The 16,400-nt window shown below is 40.3% G+C and overlaps 1 pseudogene; it reads left to right on the top strand.

Moving 5' to 3' along the window:
* The first annotated feature begins 1,741 nt into the window (after positions 1–1,741).
* Positions 1,742–3,942, top strand: LOC127138158 (oligopeptide transporter 3-like; annotated as a pseudogene).
* Positions 3,943–16,400: the final 12,458 nt, after the last annotated feature.

Here is a 16,400-nt window from a genome sequence, read left to right on the forward strand (position 1 = left end):
AGTATAAGAATAAAAGAGAGAAGAAGAGAATGTAGATTCAAATGTTATAATATAAGGAATTTATATGAATATAAAATACAGTATGTTTGAAACATTAAAGAAAAAGTTAATAAAACTAAATCGAAGGGAGTAATGAATATCACATACATTTTATTATAATGATTCAACATACGTTTTGCTATTTTTTAAATAATATCATGACATATTTAAATGGTGAAATCTAAAGGAATAAATATAAAATGCATGGTATCTATTTCTTAGATAAATAAGTGTTGTATGCATCAATCGTATTAAAATAGTATGATATTATAAACAATTCATGAATATTGTATGATCACAAAAATATTGTGATATTTTAGGTGCAACTAGATAATATGTAACACTTGGGTTTGATACAAGTTGGTTGAGTTGCAGGACGACAAAATAGATGTCGGGTCTGGTGGTAGTCAAATAGATTATCTGACCTATGAGTCTACGATATTCTGTAGTGTAGAGTCGTGATAGGGAGGAGAGGTGGTGCAATGAAGTTTTAATGACAGTTTATAAGGACCGGGAGAAGGTTTAGTAGTAAGCATACTTGTTTTCTTTAGTAAATCAAGAATATAGTGACATTGATTAACTAAAATACCAGATGGTGATCGTGTCACTTGAAGGCCGAGAAAATATCGAAGAGGTCCAAGATCTTTAATATAGAACTGGATTTGAAGAAGAAGAGATTTGCCATCTTGGATTTCTTGAAGGTTATTTCCTGCTAAGACTAAATCATCTAAATAGATTAATAAAGTTGTGAAACTATCATTGCAAGATTTTGTAAATAAAGAGTAATCAACATGAGAATGAATGTAACCAATAGAAATTAAGAATTCAGGCAATTCAGAATACCACTGTCAATTAGCCTATTTAAGTCCATAGAGACTTTTAAAAAGCTTACAAACCTTTGTAGAGGAAGTGAAAGGAGGAAGAATGAAGCCTTCAGGAATGGTCATGTAGACTTCCTTGTTGAGATCCCCATGAAGAAAGACATTATTGACATCTAGTTGTCCTAGATGACAATTCTTGATTGAGGCTAAGGCAAAGAGAGTCTGAATTGTTGTTAACTTAGCAATTGGTGAGAAGGTGTCAAAATAATCAACACCTTTAAGTTAAGTGTATCCTTTGGCGACAAGCCTAGCTTTATACCTGTCAATAGAACCGTCAGCAAGATATTTAAATTTATATACTCATTTACAACCTATTGGTATTTTATTGGTGGGAAGCACTACGCCAAAAAGGTTTTTTAACAGCGCATCTTAGACAGCGCTTTTAAAAGAAAGCGCTGTCTAAGGTTAAAATAAAAATAAAACACGGAAAATGTTCTAAAAAAATAATGAAAGCGCTGTCTAGGGGGGGGTCTTAGACAGCGCTTTTAGAAAGCGCTGTCTAAGACCCCCCTTAGACAGCGCTTTTAGAAAGCGCTTTTAAATATAGACCTTAGTCAGCGCTTTTGAGAAAGCGCTGTTTAAAGTCTTTCAATTAAAAAAAAAATTAAAACCAAAAGCGTTGTCTAAGGTGGGGGTTTAGAAAGCGCTTTTGGAAAGCGCTGTCTAAGGCATATCTTAGAAAGCGCTTTCCACAAAAGCGCTGTCTAAGGTCTAATTAAAATTAAATTTCAGACTTCTATTTTCGTTCTCAGTTCTTTTTGTTTTCCCTCCTGCGATTAAACCCCTCCAGCGAACCCTAACAGCGAACTCGGCCTCTCACTATCTCAGCCATTCTCATGCAAATCGCTGTTCTCCCAATCGGAAAGTTCATGGCCGCAACTCTTCCGACGAAGGAGTACAGTTTTGTTGGATGGCGTTTTACTCTAAATCCTGGACCGTTTAACATGAAGGAGCATGTTATCATCGCTATCTTCGCTAACTGTGGTGTTTCCTCCTCCGGCGGTGGTGGTGATGTGTACTCCATTGGTGCCATTACTATTATGAAAGCTTATTATAAAGAATCTCTCAGTTTTCTTCTCGCTCTCCTCATCGTCATAAGCGCACAGGTTATTATTACGATTATCTTATCATGAAAAAAGTGTAGAAGATGAGTTGAATATATATCTTTCCATGGTTAAAATATTCTGTGATAAATTTGCTTTATATAGTTGTAAATTGAGTTTGCAGTTAATAGGGTTTGGATGGGCTGGGATTCTGAGGAGGTATCTGGTGAACCCAATTGAAATGTGGTGGCCAGCAAACCTCGCACAAGTCTCTCTCTTTAGGTTCATTCTTTTACCCTTACTTCTATATTAAGTCACACTGACATGTTGACACGGATACCTTAAGATGAAAACTTGCTCGTTTGTTACTACTATTTTATACTCTAGTACTAGTTTTGATTACATCATAAACCTTATGCTACAGGGCTCTCCATGAAAAAAATGAAAAATCAAAAGGACTTACAAGGATGCAGTTTTTCCTCATTGCAATGGCTATAAGCTTCCTGTATTATGCATTCCCTGGATATCTTTTCACAGTATTAACATTCTTCTCATGGGTTTGCTAGGTGTGGCCGAATAACGTAACAGCACATCAAGTTGGATCAGGTTACCGAGGACTTGGAGTCGGCGCCTTCACATTTGATTGGGCTGGGATTTCAGCTTATCGTGGCAGCCCTCTTGTTGCACCATGGACTTCCATTGTTAATATGGGAGTTGGATTTATCATGTTTGTCTATATAATTCTACCTATATGTTACTGGAAGTTTAACACTTTCGATGCTAGAAAGTTTCCTATATTCTCTAATCAGTTGTTCACTCACGATGGACAAAAGTATGACACTACTAAGATTTTAAATGAAGAATATGATCTTAACATAGATGCATACAACAAATATAACAAGTTATACCTCAGTCCTCTCTACGCATTATCTATTGGAGCAGGTTTCGCTAGGTTTACGTCAACCCTCACTCATGTAGCATTGTTTAAGGGCAGGTAGGCTGTTCTCAAAGCCTGTATAATAGATTTATTTCTTATCGACTTATCGTGACCCTCACTGACATAGTTTCATGTTCGCTCGCAGAAAAATATTGAGACAAAGCAGAACAGCGATGAGTAATGTAAAATTGGATGTGCATGGTAGACTCATGAAGGCTTATAATACAGTACCAGAATGGTGGTTCCTCATTGTATTATTTGGGAGCATGGCACTATCCATAATAATGTCTTTGGTATGGAAAGTGGATGTGCAACTTCCATGGTGGGGTATGCTCTTGGCTTTCGCCTTAGCTTCTGTTGTAACCCTCCCATTGGTGTCATCCAAGCAACTACCAACCAGGTATTTCTTCCATCTCTAGTATAGTACTTTTCTTTTCTATCGAATCTCGATTTTAACATACTATTTTGATGCATGGAGGAGTTTATGATTTTAACATGAGTGTGGTTGGTTACCTTGCAGCAACTTGGATATGACATTATAGCACAGTTCATGATTGGGTATGTCCTTCCTGGAACACCAATTGCAAATTTGCTCTTTAAGATTTATGGGAGAATCACCACCGCCCATGCGCTATCTTTCTTGTCAGATATCAAACTCGGGCACTACATGAAAATTCCTCCTCGATGCATGTATATAGCACAGGTCTTTTTCATCTCAAAATCTCCTAGTTTAAGCTTTTTTTTTTTCTTCTTATCAATCATTATTTATGTAGTTATTTACTTTGAAATGCCTAAATAGCTGGTGGGAACTCTAGTTGCTGAAGTGATGAATGTTTCAGTGGCTTGGTGGATGTTGGATAGCATTAAGGACATTTGCATGGATGATAATGCTCACCATTGGCTACTTGCCCTACTGCACCAGGAATTGTGGTGGATGGTTGTCCTGTATTCTAATAGAGAAGCCTCCTGGACTAAACTTTCTCTTTTGTATCTGTTTTTGTCTTCTGGGGTGGGAAACAAATTAGGCTTGGAGTATAGGTGAAAGGACTACCTAATAACCAATTGCTTAGCAATTATTGTGTATATGCTTCTTGCTTGACCATGTGAATTATTCCAATTTTGTCTAAGGAATTAAAAAAATTCAAAAAAATATTATTTTTATTTTTATTGTTTGTTATTTTCTTTTTAATTTTGTCTATGTTATTTTACTATGCATAGTCGGTCCCACGTTCGAATAAAATGAGAGAGTTGTGTTAGGCAGACGACACTAACGTAAATTTTTCTCGAATTTCTATGACATGGATCAACTACAAAATAATGTGAATGTTAGGTCGTTGTTCATAAGCAACGCATTGTACCGGTCGAGTACAATGTCAAAAGAGCAAGAGTTAATGCATCGTTGCCTGGATGTAGCAAAAAATTGGGAGGGTCTTAGAAAGCGCTTTTGGCCAAAGCGCTGTCTAAGGGGGTGGGGCTTAGACAGCGCTTTTCAAAAGCGCTGTCTAAGGTATACCTAAAAAATTTAAAATAAGAGGGTCTTATAAAGCGCTTTTGGCCAAAGCGCTGTCTAAGGGGGGGGGGCTTAGACAGCGCTTTTAAGATTTAAAAAAGCGCTGTCTAAACCTTTAGCAGCGGAGGTTTAGACAGCGCTTTAAAGCGCTGTCTAAGGCTAAAAAAAGCGCTGTCTAAGGTCTTGTTTGTTGTAGTGAAGATCAATGATGGTCCAGGTGTTGGTTTGTTAAAGGGCTTTGAGTTCAAATTGCATGGCTTATATCCAACAATCATGCTTGCTATCTTGTGCAAAGGTGGTAGGTTTAGTTGTAGAAGAAACAGAGAGGCATAAATTTATATATGTGATGTTGCATTTATCATAAGATATGACGGAGGAATGGGGGAAATGAGGTGTGGAAGAATTAAGGGAAGTTGGGGAATTAGAGTGGAGAAGGTTGTAGTGGTAATTGTTAAGATAAGAGGGAGGTATTGTTTGCCTAGTGGAACGTCTAGGGTTGGGTGAAGGAGGGATATGAGTTGGTGTTGGTGAAAGCCCTAGAGGCCAATACTTTTGCTACTTGTATCGAATTATTTATTAATAATAAAATATTTTTTCTTTATTATGTTTGTTTAATAAAATCCCTAGAATAGCTAGTCCGTTTAATGTATCAAGTGTGACTTGATCATGAGATCCCATTAAACATAAAGACAATATTCTTAAAGTATCTGTAGTCGAGCTTTGTTGTGAAGTGGGATAACATTAAATCATTAAGACTATTATGTATATAGACTGATGATCACATCTCATGGATCATGGATAAGGATTTATCAAGTCTTAAACATAGGTATGAATATTAAGAGTAATATTTATATTGGATTGATCCACTATGATAATACTACATAAAATGTTATGCAAAGTGTCATAAGTTATTCTCATGGTGATAGTGGTGTATACCACCTTTCGACCTGAAACCACAATGAATCCTAGATGTAGAGTCAAGTGCTTTATTGTTGATCAAACACTGGTCGTAACTGGATGACCATAAAGATAGTTGATGGGTACTCCATGTAGCACCTCAAATTTGCACCTATCATTGTACATACATTTTCATATTAGGTCATAGCATATCATGGTCCATTGCATAGCATTGCATTGCCTTTTTGCCTCAAGTGCAAGCCAATTCAGAAATTAGGTCAAACTGATCAGGAGATCAGTCAACCAAGCAAGCAAGTGCATTTCTCAAGGAGCCAAGGCCCTAGGGTTTGTCCAACAAGATCACATGACTTGGGGGTCCATTTGAAGTGTTCAAGTCAAGGGTTGAAGGCTTGGAGATCATCAGTTCATACACAGACAGTCAAAAGTCAAAGAAAGTCAACTGTCAGTCAAAGCAGTGGATGGTGGCCATTCTTGTGGAATTTGGGCACCATGATCAATAATCAAGAGTTCATACAACTTGGGACATCATTTGAAGTCAAGTTCTCAAGGAATTAGGGTTTGGAAGTCATCAGTCAATGAGCAGACAGTCAGAAACCCTAAAAGTCAACTGTTGGTCAACTGTCCATCTAATCAGTGATTTGATGAATGGAAATGGTTTGAGAGAGTTTATTCATGTCCAAATAGTCCTCATATATCATGTCAAACACCATCATGGAAGAATTTGAAGCCAAATCAAAAATTTCCAAAAATGGAAACTGGACCTGTAACTGAAACTTACCAAAAATGGAAAGTCTTGATCCTCAAACTTACATCATGATACAAGCTCCAAATGAATTTTTTCCCAACATGAAAGTTGAAGATCTTGTTCTCCCATTTCCAAAAAGTCCAAGAACTCTCAATTCCCATGTGTGGTTGACAAGTTATGATCGAATCGATTTCAGAAAATCTTGAACTTCAAAGGGCCATATCTCCCAAACCGTTTGGCCAATTTTGGTGGGGTTTTTTCCTACAAGTCACATTTGATCCCCTCTTTCCAAAAATATAAATTTCATGAGCCAAAACCTCACCAATCAAAATGGCATTTTTTGACCTATCTCATTTAAATGCAAGTTTGACCAATGTTTGACTTTTTGATATAAACATTTTTCTAACATTTGGCCAATTGGAATAGCTCAGAAATATCATTTAGAGTGTGTTTGCAAGCTCAAATTATGCAATACATGAGGCCATTGCTTGATTGCTTGAATTGTAAGAAAAGTACAATTTCACCATACTTGTCCATACCATCCACCATGCCTTGCCTTGTACTTCATCAAGACAGAAAGTTAGAAGGCCATTTTGCTGTCAATTGGACATGTTGCAGCCAAAAAAAAACAGCAAAACAAGGGCCATTCACTACTTGCTTGAATTTTGGAACAAAAAGGACAAATGCAACCATATCCTCCATGCTTCCATGCCATACTTTGTACCATGACAGCAGACTTTTCACCATCATTTTTCTGTCATGGACACACACATAGGACAGTAGCAGCGTACCACTCACTCTCTCAAAATCTCACCTTGCTGTGGCATTTCTAATTGGCTGTCAAAAGAATTTCCAAAAGAACATAAAACTAGCCATGCTTGGTACTGCTCATAGCAGACCCAGGCCATAATTTTCTGTCACTGGTGGCAGCAATTGCAGCATGAAAAAAAAACCATTTTGGCCAAGGCAATCTCATTATGCATCCTCATTCAAAAAAGCTCACCTTACTTGGCATTTCAAAAAACAGTCAACAAAAACACCCTAAAGACAAAACCTTGCATTGCTTTTCCATGATCCAAATACCATTTTGAAACTAGCATCCTCTAACCACACAAGCCCTCTCTCACTTGGCATTTTCCTCCTCAAAATTTGCAAGATCCTGTTTCAAATGAAAGCAACTTTCCAACAGCAGAAGAGATGATTCTCTCATTTGGCATTTGGAGGAATTGCAAAATTCTGTCTTGAACAATAAGCTACTTCTAATAGCAGTTTTGTTCATCAACTCGTCATCATTACCAAACCTTACAAACACAAACCAACATAACCAGTTGAACAGAACTAATTCATTCATGCTCACTCATCCAAAGGAACTGCAATGACCTTGCTTGCTTGGCATTTATCAATTTCATGTCAGACACAAAAGACCTAGCCTGGCCCTGCTCAACACAACATCTCCTCACCATTTTCTGACCCCAAACTAGCAGCATCAAACACAATCAAACACATTGCAGGAAAAAAAGCACTGATCCAAAAACTGCATTTTGGCCTTGCTTTGCATTTTCCACTTTTCTGCCCAGGCTTCCAAGGTAACCTAACCCTGGCCCTGCTTTAAAACAAGAACATCAAAAAACTGCATTTCCTGTCATAAGAAAAACAGTAGCAGCAAACCTCTAACCAACCTCACATTTCTCAAGTTTCACTTTTGATGCATTTGACCAAAAGCTGCCAAAACTTCAAAAAAGAAATTAAAACCCTGCTAACAGCCAACAGCAGAAGGACCAAACCCTATCACAAAGCAACATCCAATAGCATATCATTTCCTCATTTTTCTGTCACCTCTACCTAGCAGCAGCCAAGATTGCACACAAAATACTTCACTCTTGCATTTTCAAAACCTGTTCCAAAAGAAACTCCAGAAAACTAAGCCTTGCATTTTATTTGGTCCATCCATTCATCACATGAGATCAGTAGGGACAGCCACACCATACCAAAAACCATTGTGCACTCATTCACTCAAAAATCATACCTTGGCTCTTTTTCATTTTTCAGTCCAAAAACTCCAAACCCTGCCTTGCCAACCATAACAGTTTGGTTCATCTCAACTTTTCATCATTGCCAACCAACTAGCCAACATAACACCAAAAAACACGCAAGAATTCCCAAACTCACCATTGCAGAAAAACTCACTTTCTACTTCAAAATCCAAATCTTCAAAATCATCATTTCCCCCAAGTTCCTTGTAAACTATCCATTCAAACACCTTCCATATAACATATAGAAGCTACTGTAGACAGAAAATCGCATCTGTAATCACTAAATCATCATATCCAAATCTCACATTTTCACGCTTGCAACTTGAGTTGGCCAGAACAGTTGAGGAGGTTTCAAGGCAAACTCTCAATGGCATTACATTCCTGGAGCATCAAAGGTGCTAAAGGGATCATTTAGCACCATTAAAAGTGCTTGAAATAGAATCTCCATCTTCACCTACAAGCAAAATCAGTTCAGTGGCCATCTGCATTTCCAGCTTGGTTCAAGTTCAAGTAAGGTGTCAAACAGCTTGCCTTGGACTCTTTGAAGCTATTTGGATACCTGTCAAGCATTGAAAGCATCTCCAACATCACATTCAACATTGCCCTGTTCAGGTTAGCAATTTGCCTTCGAAATGCTCGATAGAAGGATTTTCATGTCTTAATGTGTGAATGAGAAATGCTATATTCAACCCCCTGAACATGATTGAATGCCTATTTTCATCCAATTTTGCTTGTGTGTGATTTTGAGTTTTGCTGCTAGGGGGTTAGGGTTTCTGTGTTCATCATGATGTATCTTTATGCACAGTGCACCATTTTGAATTTCATGACCATGGTTGTGTTAAGCACATGAAATAGATGAATTTGGTTTTTGTTTCATTTGATTTCGTGCACTGTAGAGGAAGATACATGTTGTTGAAGTTTGAAAAGTATGTTTATGTTTGGGGAAGAAGATGGAGCCAGGGCGCGCGAAGTTTTAAGTTTAAAAATTGTGCTTGATTTATTTTGATTGGAAGCGAAATTGTGTCACCAATTGACACATAGCCCAGTGGTGGGCGCGCTGAGTTGAATTACCAGGGGGAGGGGTTCGAATCCCACCTCCCCCCATTTGAGTTTCTTGCCTTTTAAAAAATGCTTTTTTTTATGTTTCCTTTTAAACTTCCATTTTGATTTTCATTTTTGATTTTTGTTTTACTTAACATGAAATAAATATGTGAACATGAAAAATGACAAAAAATATGAGTGTTTGACTTTGTTGACTTTTTAGGCCATTTTGTGAATTTATCCCGATTTTTTGAGTTCTACCGATTAAATGTCATCTTGTGCGTTTCATGTGGTTATTTTGATCTTTCAGACCTAGGATTTTTGTGTGAAATCAATTTAGGGTAGGAACATGTCCCCTTAGACACTTAGGGTAATTTTTCACACAATGCTCGATTTAATTTTGACAAAGTCCCGATTAAATGTTTTTGACCTCCTAAACTTATCCAAATGAGATGAAATTTGACATGCTTACCATGCTGTGGGTTGTGATTGGTCTTGATTTATTGGTGATTTTTTGGAAATGTTTAGGATTGCTTTTGATTCAAGTCTTGCTGTTGACTTCTATGAGCTTCTGTTTGCCATACCTTGACCTGATTTGTCCATGAAATGATGATAGTGATTGATATGGATGTGAACCCAATTGGTTGTATTTCTTGAATGTTTAAACTTGACTTTGATTGGATATCCCTTGCTGTCTTGACTTTCTCATTCACTTTTGACCCTAGGCTTGCCCTAGTGGTCCTGTTACTCACCTTTGAGTTTGTGATTTCAGGTGGAACACCAAATGGCCATTGAGACCAATTCTTTCGATTGAGCTTGCTTGATTATCATTGACTAACTTGTGTGTTTTGTAGGTGTCTTGGCTCACATGCCTTAAGCCTTGTGCCTTGCACATCCATGTGCCTCTAATTGACTGTTGGTGTCTGTTTCTGTTTGTTTTGTTTGAAGTTGCATACTAACATCTGCTTGACTGTTTCAGGCGCTTTAGTTGCTTAGTTCCTTGTGAACTTTTTGCTTTGCTTTGCTTGTATAAGCAATTTGCATTGAGGTATGTCTCTTTGTCTTCATGTAGTCTGGAAGACCTGGCCTGTTACTTGGCCAGGCAACTGTCTGAAGTCCTCCTTAAGAGGCAATGTTTGTGATTGTTTACTTTTGTCCTTGCATAGAGTCAAAGTCCTCCTAAGTGAAGAGGCAATTGGTGGAAGGTAGGGATATGCAATCTATCCCCCACTATTCAGTGTGTCTTCTGTTTTGCTCACGCCACTGTGTTGATGCATTACAGATAAAAACCCAAGATCTTGTACAATTGTACAGTTGAGTCAGTTTTAAATGTGTAGAAGGGTTCCCACTTTCTGAACCCACACATTCTTGTCTTAAGCTCTCCCAGGCCAGGGATAAGAGCTGTGAGGTCTCATCCTCACTCCATCCTTTCATCTGCTTCACCTTAGCCCCTCAATGGCAAGGTTAAGAGCAACATTCACCCAGTTCCAGAGGTTTGTTTGTTGAGGTTGATATGACCCCTCGACTAAAACCTAGCCTTGTTTGAGCCACTTGCTTGTATATAGTGTGCTATCTGTGCTTGTAGGATTGTTTGACTTGCTTCCTGTGCAAGTTAGGATTGTTTGACTTGCTTCCTGTGCAAGTTAGGATTGTTTGACTTGCTTCCTGTGCAAGTTAAGTGTGTGTGTGGCTTGCTTCCTGTGTGAGCCATGCTTAGGATAGGTTGGCCCTTGTGCCATTTAGCTAGAAACCTTAACTTAGGGTTGATTTTGCATGACAACATCTAGGCTCGAGTCGTAGTCTCCCTAGAGTTGTGTCTCCCTCTGTTATCTGGTTAGGCTAGTCCTTTACCCCTCTGTAGGGGAACTACATCGCCCTGATCTTCATACCAGATGAAGTATGTAGGCAGGAGATTGAGCTGATCTCTCCGGCGCCCTTTTTCTTTTTGTGTGTGTTGTTTGACAGTTGCTAGGCTCGAGTGCCTGACTCCTTAGCAATTGGTTGTCTGTTTGTTTGAGTGTGTGCTTGACAGTTATAGGCTGAGTCCCCGACTCCCTATTAACTTGTTGTGTCGTTGTGTGCTTGGAAGCTGATGTAAGTCCATCGAGTGGCATTTGGGTTCCAGTGTGGGGGTGTTTTGGTTCGGATGCTAATGTAAGTCCAGTGATTGGCATTTGGGCTCCATGTTTGCCTTCTTGTGTGCGTTTTGGTTCGGATGCTGACATAAGTCCAGTGATTGGCAGTCGGGCTCCACGTTTGCCTTTGTTTTGTTTGTTTGTGTGCGTGTCAGCCGAGCTACGAATGCTCTGATTCTTCTCTCGTCCGAGAAGATACGTATGCATAGGATGCGACATCCTAGCGAGCATGTGTCGTTTCCCCAGTCCGAACTACTTCGACTCTGATGTCTATGCCTGATAGACTAAGTAGGCCCAGGATGCGACATCCTGCCGAGTCAGTTTCAGTCAGTTTCTTGTGTCTCTTTCAGCCAGTGTGTGTGAGTATTTGAGCAGTGTTTAGCAACCAATTTATCCTTCCTTTTGTGCGTGGATCCCGTAGAGTACTACGGATGCGTAGGGGTGCTAATACCTTCCCTTCGCATAACCGACTCCCGAACCCATTCTCTTTGGTCGCGAGACCATGTTCTTTCCTAGGTTTACTCTGAGCGTTTCCTTTCCCTCTTTTGGGATAAATAACGCACGGTGGCGGCTCTGTTGTTTCTTTCTTTTCCCGCCGGTTTTTCGCGTGATGCGACAGCTGGCGACTCTGCTGGGGATCATAGAGAAGTTGACCTGTGCTGGTCCATCTTCCCTGAGCGAGTCTCTCCTAGCGCTCTCTAGGTTAGGGTTTTGGTTGCTTTGTGCTGTTATTTATTGCATTCATTGTATATATGTGCATTTATTGTTTGCATTTATGGTTTGCATTAATGTTTGCATTCATTCATATTCATTTGCTGGCTGTGCTGTGTTTCTCTGTTTGGGGTGGGAGTTACTCGAGGTAAAAGGCCCAATACCCAGGCTATGAGTGAAATCTAGGAAACCTAGGAATAAAGTGATTCATGGGAAGCGGGTGGTGTACGCAACTTAGCGGAACATTGATATCACGAGCAGTTCAGACCCTGGTGGGATATTATCGGTGCATACATCGGGTGTGCACAGGATGATATTCTGCGAAAGGTTATTTATGTTGCGTTTCTTTTCGACCTTACCCTGGCCTAGATGACACCCGTGAGTGGGGAAGGGTTTGATCATTTTAACAGGTACAGTTGGTGACTCCTGGTACTGATGGTGACTACGAGTTATATTTCTGGACGCCGGAGGTTTGACCCTGGTATTGATCAGAGGGTTCCGTTTATTTCGGATCCCTGGGCTGAATTTGAGGGTACTCGCTCAGATGGTGACTCAGTTCTCCAGACATGGGTTCAGATGCCAGCTCCTCAGATGACTTTGGGGTTTCAGATGGTTCCTCAGATGCCAGTTCCTGCCAGTCTTGGCTCCATCATTTGCATCATAGCATATTTATTTTCAAAAAAATAGTAATGCATGAAAAAAGTTAACTCGCATACGCATATCCTTTTCAGGATCATTCATGATAAAATAGCATCCGCATCCGCATCATGCATGTCATGCACATGCTTGCATTACAGACATGTGTGGAGAGACTTCTCACTTCGGTTCTTGACTGAGAAAGGATTGCTGACCGCCGACCGCATCGTTACTCAACCAGACTCAATCATCAGAGGATTATGGATCAGGTTCAGACAGAGTTGGCTGAGATGAGGGCAAACATGGCCCAGTTCATGACAATGATGCAAGGAGTTGTTCAGGGGCAAGAGGAGCTGCGTGCCTTAGCCCAGAGACTGGAAGCCATGATCCCACCAGTTCACCGTGCTTCACCAGTGGGTGTACCCGTTCATGAGAATGTTGCTGTCACTATTCTCGTCAATGATCATGCTGTGGGCGATGAATTGAGGGGGATCAGAATCAGTGAACAGCCTCTTGCTGCAAAGACTGTTAATGTCAGAGCAACCCGCGCTCCGGTTCGCCATACTGGCTCTTCAAGTTCTTCCGGTTCTAAGAAGACATACTCTGGGGCACCCAAAAGGGGAGAGATTGAAACAAATGCTGTGCACCGTCGGAGGAGTGCAAACAGAGGACAGTATCGTCAGGCTGCTGTGACTATTCCAGCAACTCAACCTCAACAGCAACAGAGAAGACCAGCTCAACAATATCAGCATCAACAACATCGTCCTCAGCAGCAGGCTTCCCAGCAAGCCAATACAAGTAATGAGAGGAAGAAGATCATTTTTGATCCAATCCCCATGTCCTACGCCGAGCTGTATCCCTCGTTGATAGAGCGGAACTTGATTACTCCCAGAGACCCGCCACCCATACCCGTCAACCCTCGGTGGTGGTATAGGCCTGAACGACATTGTGTGTATCATTCGGGTGCTCTTGGTCATGATGTGGATAGTTGTTTCCAGCTGAAGATGAAGGTTCAAGACCTCGTGAAGTCAGGTATTCCGAACTGTGGAGACTTGGGTCCCCGTGATAATCAAGCTTGAAGATAACAAGTCCTGGGCTGGCGCCGACTTTGTCTTCAGAAGGGTTGTTCAGAAAACAGAAGCTGCTGATGCAAAGGATACTGACAGTTGTCATCCCTGGTGGGATCTATCACAATTGGGTCACTGTGGGCTTTCCTACAGTTGTTCATAAGTCTTTGTAACAATCACTTTGTTTAAAAACCCTTCTCCCATGCCAAAAGGAGAAGTGATGACATTGTTGGCAACATTTTGTGCAATGATATTTTCATTCAAATAATTCATGTTAAACATTTGTTTTTCCAATTGTTTTCCCTTTTCGCTTTTTGCATGAAATTGGTGATCACAAAAAACCTTTAAAAACAAGAATAAAAGCAATCTTTTCATCTGCATAACGATTGCCTTGTTTGTTTTTCAAAAAGCTTTTCATCTCTAAATCTTTATGCAGGTTGTTTCTCAAACCCATTGAACATAATGATCGGACGTCATCTCCCAATTTTGAATTCCCTGTATTCGAAGCGGAAGAAGATGATGTTGAAAGGAATTCCTGACGAGATTTCCCGACTTCTTGAGCAAGAAAAGAAGGTCACTCAGCTGCATCTCGAGAATCAGCAGAACAGCCAACTGGGGCATTATCAAAAAAAAAAAAAAAAAAAAAAAAAAAAAAAAAGAAAAAAAGAAAGAGGAGGGTGCAAAACCAAATCAAAAGAAATCCAAATCAAAAGAAAAAGAAACAAAGAAAGGAACAAAAAAATAGCACCCTCGAAGTCCCAAGTTGACTGATGCTGAATTCGATCGGAAAGAAGAGATCAACTGCCATGTGTCATGGTCAGTCATATCAGCAGAGAGTGAAGAAAGCATTCAACAAGAAGGTCAAGCCTCGTGTGTTCCGAGAAGGTGATCTTGTGCTCAAGAAAGTCTTGTCTTTCGTGCCCGATTCCAGGGGCAAGTGAACCCCAAGCTATGAAAGTCCATGTGTTGTCAAGAGAGCCTTTTCAGGCAGTGCTTTAACACTCACATCAATGGATGAAGAAGTTCACTCGTCCTGTGAATCCAGATGCAGTCAAGAAATACTTCGCCTAAAAAAAAAAAAAAATCAAAAGCTCGCTAAGTCAAACACCCCAAAGGGCGGCTTAGGCAAAAAGGAGCGTCTCGGTGGATTGAAAACCCGAAAGGGCGATCCAGGCAAAAATTAGAGACATTGAAAAAAAGAATTTGCATCTCGCTAGATTGAACACCTCACACTGGGGCAATCTAGGCAAAAATTAGGGATTTGGCAAGTAACTGCATCTTGACAAGACTGTGCTGTACATCTGTCATCCGTCAGGAATTCTCGATTCATCGTCGACTGAAGCTTTGAATACATCGAAAATTCAGAATGGTAGAGGAAAGGTCATTATGTTCAATGTAGCCCTCTCCAATATATATCACCGATTTCAAACTTGCACAGATCTATGGAGTCTCGCCCTTTGCAGACTACCATTCCATCACATCAATTTGAGCTTTTCATCCAATTATTTGCACTCTTATTTGTTTCAACTCAACAAGCGTTTTGCATGTTTTAATTGATAAAGTATCATTGTTTTCAAAATACACAAATTTTTCAAAAAAATTGTTCTTAAACAAAGTGAACATTCACGATGATGGAAGGATACTTAGGAGATCCGCAGTGCTCTCCCGGGGGTGGTATGATCACCAACAGGTAAGACAATTGTTCGTATCTCGAGCGTGACTGTATCTTTGTCCTACAGAACCTCGTATGGTCTTTCCTCAGTGAAGTTGCCCGATGCAGTGTTGTTTGAAGTTGTTCATCTTCATGTTCCCGGCAGTACAGATTCTTCCTCCAAATCCCTGTTAGCTCTATTGTGGGGCATCCCCAGTAGAGTGCTGTTTGAGCCCTATCGTGGGGCATCCCCAGCAAGTTTGCTGTTTCGGACATTATTGTGGGGCAGCTTCCCTAGCAGAGTGTTTACCGAAGACTTCAACTTTCGCCTCTCCAGCAGAGCAGTCTTCATCTCTCCCCAGCATGGGTGCTTTTCTTGGAAGATTCAGTATTTTGCAAATTGACATCCCAGTCCTCCATCATGTCCCTCAGATAGATTCCCCAACGGAGTTATTGGCGTGAAAAGCTTTCTCAATGCCTATCTATCTTCATCAGAGATCTGATTGCTTCTCGGTATCTCTGATTTTCAGCACAAGTTGTTGTGGCGCATCCGCCTGTATGTTGAACTTTGTTCTCCGGTTGCGACTGACGATCCCTCCGGAAGCCTCTTGTGGCTCTTCCTCCCATGCAGAATGAGGACTTTGGTTTTCTCTCCGGATGGTTGATTCCCGGACCGTTGGTTGGAGCATGTCTGTTTGTCAGCATTCATCATACGTTTTAGGTAGAATGCATACATGCATAATCATAGCATTTGGATACTCATGTTGCAGCTGTCGCCGGGTATCTGTTGATTGTTGCCTCCTGCTATTTGGTGATACAGATCTCTCCAGTAGATTTTCCTAGCAGATATGGGTGTGTCTGATCTCTCCATGTAGAGTCTACCCCTTAAGCAGAAAGTGTCAATCTTTTCCTGCCATTTCCCCACTGAGATACATCCTCGTGGATGACGGTTGTTTCCGTTCCCTCCCTACACGGGATGGGTTTCCCTATTGAGTTCTTTCCTCATTAGGATGAGTCCTGTTTCAGTCTGCCTTTTTGGATCGACCCTAAACT

Source organism: Lathyrus oleraceus, chromosome 4, assembly GCF_024323335.1.
Source record: "Lathyrus oleraceus cultivar Zhongwan6 chromosome 4, CAAS_Psat_ZW6_1.0, whole genome shotgun sequence".
Lineage (NCBI taxonomy): Eukaryota > Viridiplantae > Streptophyta > Magnoliopsida > Fabales > Fabaceae > Lathyrus > Lathyrus oleraceus.